The sequence below is a fragment of the Haliaeetus leucocephalus genome, unplaced genomic scaffold (genome assembly GCF_000737465.1).
Source record: "Haliaeetus leucocephalus isolate CR32 unplaced genomic scaffold, Haliaeetus_leucocephalus-4.0 Scaffold253, whole genome shotgun sequence".
NCBI lineage: Eukaryota > Metazoa > Chordata > Aves > Accipitriformes > Accipitridae > Haliaeetus > Haliaeetus leucocephalus.
In genome coordinates, this window is record NW_010972689.1 from 32,164 (window position 1) to 39,215 (window position 7,052).

Consider the following 7,052-nt stretch of genomic DNA (forward strand, 5'->3'; position numbering starts at 1 on the left):
CAATATTTTTCATCAAGTATACCAAAAAATATATATATTTAAAAGAAATATACTTATTTCTTTGAAATGTCTTAAATTACCATACTGTCCATAATTTAAATGATGGATCATGGAGAGACATGACTTCAGACACTTCCAGTGCCTACATGCTCCTATTTGAGTCTTGTCAGTTAACCTTAGGATAACATGAAGAGGGGAGGCTAATTTATTCCCCAAAGCATGGCCTCCTATGCACTGGAACAGGGTGATAAAAAAGAAACAGTATTAAGTAATGTTTTTACACTTCACCTTGATAAACTCCAATTTAGATATAGAAGAGAGAGATTTTGAAAAGCAGCCTCTGCCAAGTTTAAGACATCAGATGCCACACTGGAAAATGGCCTGGCTACTCTGTGGAATTTGTAGGCAATGAAGGGAAAGGCCATTGTATCAAGTGTATGAGGACAGAGTTAATTACAAAGAAAATAATTTGTGGGAACTTTATTGAATTATGATATACATACAGAGTGTGGGAATTGGATTTCCTTAAACCTGCTGTACTTGAAATTGTAAATTTAACATTCTTTCAGTGTATTTGTTGAAAAACATTGCTGCAAAGTATTAATCAAAACAGATTTATGATAGAAAACACTTGTTCAGAGAAACACTTTTTGGAGTATTTGCAGAACAAATATATTCCACACAAGATGATTTCTCCAAAATGAAAAAGATATTTCAGGAAAAAAAAAAATCCAATATACATTCTAAGAAAGTATTTACATTTGCTTTTTTCTTTACTGTTTTTCATTGTCTTTTGACATATTAGTAATGGCACATAATCTGACAGCCTACAGGGTGAGAGATTATATTATAAACAAATGAAAAAATAATAGTCTGTCCAAAATATTGCAGAAATGAAGAATTCTGGTCACATGCAGGATAGTCAAAGGGAAATTCTGACACTGGCTCATTGCTCAACAGGATGGAGAGGTGCCTTTCAGGAAATCTTTACGGACAGAGGAGGGAGATGTTCAGCAGCAGATTTTTGTTTTCTTGTCTCCCTTCCAGTGAAGAAAATAGAAATGAAGGAATGCTTAGTATTTGGACATTTTTACTTTCAGCTGGTAGACACAAGTTATACTGAAAGAGCAATAATTCATGTTCATGTTTGTTCTGTTTTCCAGAAAGCTGTTTTTCAAAATGGATTTTCTTACAGGACCACTAATTTCAGATAAGCCTATTTCTTCAGAAGCTGAATATTTTTTTCCTAAATTTAGAATTTTTGTATTTTTCATAGCACAGGAAACACCCCATAGGACTATTTTTACTTTCTATTCTGTGCAGTGGCATAACTGAAAGTAGAAGAGACACATGCCTACCTACTATGCACCTCTCACAACTTGGGAAGCAAGTTTGCTAAATGGTCTTGACTTCTGTAGTTTCAGATAGTAAAACATATTCCCAATGCTAAGTAGACCCTGTATGAAAACTGAGAGAAAAAAATAGAAATATGGTGCAGGAATTCAAAATTTGGATCAACTAACTTGTTAAAATCTTTATGGTGCAGCTGTTGCATCACTGTAAAGGACTATTTAGGACATTGCTGTCGGTACACTTCTAAGTAAAATCACATATATACTTAAAAAAAGCTCTTTAGTGTACAAAAGATAGCATTTTGTTGGAGCTTTGGCTTGGTGGGGAAGTGGGGGTTAATTAAAAGGAACAAAAAATTGTTCAATAAAATTCCCGTATAAAGAAAAGTTCATAACAGCAATGTTTATATGCAACATGGGCATGCAAGTGACTTTTTAAATAGTTACAGTCAGTAAAATATGCAACTTACAATCTTTTACTTGTTAAAAAGTGTCACCCTTAAAAATTCAATAGTGTAGTATAAATATAATGACCAAAAGTCAGCAACTGTGATAACTATGGAGTGATTGAATTATTTCATACATATAAAACATTTGATCTTGCAAATTGTGGCTGAAGATGTAAACAGCTTTAGAGAACCACTTCATGCCTACTAAAAGTTTTCTTGCGGTTCGACACCATCCTTAGAAAGGGACCACAGCTAAGTGGTAACAGCAGTTTATTAAGGTGACCAATCTAGCTCCAGGAAAAGTTGGAACTAAATATCAATCCTATTGGCCTTATTCTCACATTAATACTACATGGGCAAACACAGAAATGAAAGAATACTTCTCTTGTAGAATAGGGTAAAGAGGGATGGAATGTGTCTTCTGAGAAATAAGCAAAGTACTCAGGTTGATGGTGGAACAAATACCACTTACCTCAATAGTATTTAAAAAGAGGAAAAAGAATCCTAATAGAGATTTTCTTAGCAAGATGCAGCATGAGTCTCACTTAGCTACATTGAGTCAAATATGATTATATGGAAAAGTGTACAAACTAGCACACTGTGCAGCTACAAGCTCAATATGCTTTGATTCTCTCTCACCAATCTCAAAATGCATCCACTGCATCACATAGTTTAGCTTTTCCATCTTTGGAAGGTATGTTCATCTCAGGCCATGGAAAAATGATAGAAAAGACATTAGGATTTTTATCTTCATCTTCACTGAAATTAATTAATATAGGCACTACTAAATATTTAAATTATTACTGGTGAATTATTTTAGTGTTAATATGCATTTGGTTAATTTGTTTTACCTACTCATCTTTACTAATGAGGGGTGATTACTATGTATGAATCAATCTCTTTTGGATATGCACTTCCAATGCACTAAGTGGATGCAGTAAGTCACTAAACAGGATCATTTTGAGGGGCATTCTTTCATAAAGGGTTGTAAAAGATAAGTTTTAAAATTGTTCTTTTTTACAGTTATTTTTTTATCATCCAGCTTTCTGTCTCTCCCCACTTTCCACTTACAAATTCCTTTGGTCTGATAAAGGAAAATTTATTTGGTAACAGTCTTCAGACTGATGATAGAGCTTGTTTTGCACAAGATTACTCATTTCAACATAATGCTTTTAATTAACACCTCTAGTTCTTCGGGGGGGGGCGGGGGGGAATGTGAATCTGCCTTAGAGTTCATGTACATATTGTTTAGTCAGGATCTTTTGGCAGGAAAGAGAAATTCAATCAAATTGTTAGTGGTCTGTATACACTTTGGGCTATATATAATAATAATAATAATAGAACTTTCACACAAGGTATAAAGTCCCTCTAAACTACTTTGCTTTATTTTACTTTTTAATAGACTCTGACTTTCATGAGACACTTGACATTTTCTTAATTTGTGTTGTCCCATTCATGTTGTGCCTCAGTTCAACTGAAATCCAACCTTCAGTCTGTAAACATGTATGGAAAATCATAGAACTGAATACTTTTATATGCACAGTTAACAGTTTTTTAATTAACAAAACTAAATTTCTACTAGAAGGGTAGGTTGTAGAGGATGATAGGAACAAAATAATTCACAATAATTCACAATAGATTTAATGCATGAACTCACTGTCAAGATGCACATTTTCAAATCATCTCAAAAAAACCCCAAAGATAACAGTTGAATATGCAAAGGCTAGAGCTATATTAGCAAGGCAAGAGCTCTGATTGAATGGATGCACCCATGAATACTGAGGGAGTTGGCAGGTGTCATTGCAAGGCCACTCACTATTATCTATAAATGATCATGGCAATTGGGATAGGTACCTGCAGACTGGGGAAAGCAAATGCTTGTCCTATTTTCAAGCAGGACAGGAAGGAGTGCCCAGTGGACTAACTACAGACCAGTCAGTCTCACCTCAATCCCTGGGAAGTGCACAGAACAACTAATTTTGGAAACCATTTACAGGCACATGAAGGACAGGGAAGTCATCAGTAGTAGTCAGCAAGGATTTACAAAAGGAAAGTCATGCTTGACCAACTTGATAAACTTCAATGATTAAATGATTGGCCTAGTAGATGAGGGGAGAAAAGTGGATATTTTTTACCTTGACTGCAGCAAGGTTTTCATAAAATGGTTTGGGTTGGAAAGGACCTTCAAAGATCATATAATTCCAACCTCCCTTCCACGGGCAGAGACATCTTTCAGTAGATCAGTTTGCTCAAAGTCCCATCCAACTCGACGTTGAACACTTCGAGGGAGGATGCATCCACAACTTCTCAGGGTAACCTGTTCCACTGTCTCACCACCTTCATTGCAAAAAAATTCTTCTTAATGTCCAATCTAAACCTAGCCTCTTCCAGTTTAAAACTATTGACCCTTGTCCAGCCACTACAGGCCCTGGTAAAAAGTCTCTGTCTGCCTTTCTTATAAGCCCCCTTTTTATATTAAAAGCTGCAATAACGTCTCCTTGGAGCCTTCTCTTCTCCAGGCTAAACAACCCCAGCTGTCTCAGCCTTTCTTTCAGAGGAGGCATGTTCCATCCCTCTGACCATTTTCATAGCCCCCCCTCTGAACCCGCTCTAACAGGTCCATGTCTTGCTTGTTCTGGGGACCCCAGAGCTGGATGCAATACTCCAGGTAGGGTCTCACAAGAGTGGAGTAGAGGGGGAGAGTCACCTCCCTTGACCTGCTGGCCATGCTTCTTTTGATGCAGCCTAGGATATGGTTGGCTTTCTGGGCTGCAAGAGCACATTGCCAGCTCATAACCAATTTTTATGTTCACCAGTCCTTTTCTGCAGGGCTACTCTCAGTCCATTCATCATCCAGTCTGACGCTGGGGACTGCCACGACTGAGGTGCAGGACCTTGCATTTGGCCTTTTTGATCTTCATGAGGTTCACACACACCCACTCCTCAAGCCTGTCAAGGTCCCTCTGGATGGCATCCCTTCCCTCCAGTGTGTCAACCGCACTACACAGCTTGATGTCATCAGCAAACTTGCTGAGGGTGCACTTAATCCCATTATCTATGTCATTCATGAAGGTATTAAATAGTATTTGTCCCAGCACACACCCTTGAGGGACACCATTCATTACGGGCTTCCATTTGGACAATAACTGTTGACTGTAACACTTTGTATGCAACCATCCAGCCAATTCCTTATCCATCCATCTCTCCAATTTAGACAAGAATGTTGTGGGGTCTGCGTCAACACTGTCTCCCATAAGATCCTTGTTGAGAAGCTGCTGAAGTACCAGCTCGATAAGCAGTGAGGTGGATTGAAAACTGCCTGAAAGCCAGGCCCAGTGGGTGATGATCAGTGGCAGTAGCAGTGTATCCCAGGGGGCAATAATGGGTCCCATCCTGTTTAATATCTTGATCAATGATCTAGATGATGGGGCAGAGCGTACCCTCAGTGACTTTGCTGATGAAAGAAATCTCAGAGGAGTGGCTGATACATCAGTGGGTCATGCTACCATCCAGAGGGACCTCGACAAACTGGAGAAATGGGCTGACAGGAACCTCATGAAGTTCAACAAGGGGATGTGCAAAGTCCTGCCTCTGTGGAGGAACAGCCGCATGCACCAGTATATGGTGGGAGCTGCTCAGCTCGAAAGCAGCTTTGCAGACAAGGGCCTGGGGAACCTGACAGGCACCAGGTTGAATATGAGCCAGCAATGTGCCCTTGCTGCAGAGGCTAACAGTTTCCTGGGCTGCATTAGGAGTGTTGCCAGCAGGTTGAGGGAGGTGATACTTCCTCTCTCTTCAGCACTGGTGAGGCCACATCTGGAGCTCTGGGTCCAGCTCTGGGCTCCCCAGTACAAAGGAAATATGGAGCTACTGGAGAGAGTCCAGTGAAGGGCCACCACTAAGATGACTAAGGGACTGGAACATCTCTCCTCTGGGGAAGGCTGAAAGAGCTGGACTGTTTACCCTAGAGAAGAGAAGGCTTAGAAGGATCTCATCAATGTGTACAAATACCTGAAGGAAGGGTGCAAAGAGGATGGAGCCAGGCTCTTTTCAGTGGTGACAAAAGACAATGGGCACAAACTGAAACACAGGAGGTTCTGTCTAATGTAAGGAGAAATGTTTTTACTGTGAGGGTGACTGCGCGGTGGCACAGGCTGCCCAGGGAGGTTGTGGAGTCTCCGTCCTTGGAGATATTCCAAAGCCATCTGGATGTTGTCTTAGGCAACCCTAGGCACTAGGTGGCCCTGCTTGAGCAGAGGTGTTGTACAAGATGACCTCCAGAGGTTCCTTCCAGGCTCAACCATTCTTTGATTGTGTGAACAAGAAATTCAGAGCAATATGATCAAATCAGGATTTGGAAACAGCTGGTACGAAGGTCTCTATATCTGTGTTAGATACTGTATGAGGGTTTAAGTTCAGAAATAGATTTAGTTTTTTTCCCAACATCAAACACCTCACCAGACATGTGGCTTGCAACTGCTTGAAGGACCAGTTATTATTTCAGACCCTTATGTTTCCTCACAGGCTTGAGAATATTTGATGTTCTCTGAAGGAGTCTCTGGTTTAACTTGCTCCAGAAAGAATCCAGTTGGCACACACCAAAATTACTACAAAGTGAAGCAAGATAAGGTGCATTAAGTGAAAATAACCAAGGAATTTGCTTAAAAATTGAAGTATTGCTGTTAAGAATTAAAAAAAAAAACCAAACACAAAAACAGACTAATATAGATACAGCCAGTGAATACCTCCTCACGAAGAATACATCAAAAGAGTAGTGGAAAGGACTGTTGTATTTGTATTTGTATTTGTATTTTCTTCCATGTACAGGATTTGCCATTATTAAAAAGGATCTTGGAGACCAAAAATAAATGAACAAAGAATTTCTCATCTAAGCAGTGATTCTTCATCCCTGCGCACCACTGCTCCACAATAAGAACAAAATCAAAACAAAACAACATTTTAATGTCTTGTGCTTCTTTACAAAATTCAGCTCACTTGTTTTTTACTCCCTGTTAAACATGTTTCTTCCTGTTAAGTATCCTAGTATTGATACAGCTATAATGGTGATTTTTTACATTACATTGTAGCTCCTGTATTGGAAAAAAAAAATATACTGGGGTGAGCTGTATTAAAACAGATTTTTTTTTTTTTTTTTTTTTTTTTAACTTAAGGCTGTTATTAGTATAAAGATTTTTTTCTTTTTAGACAAGATTAAATCACACTTGTACCACACAGGTCTACCAACTATGCT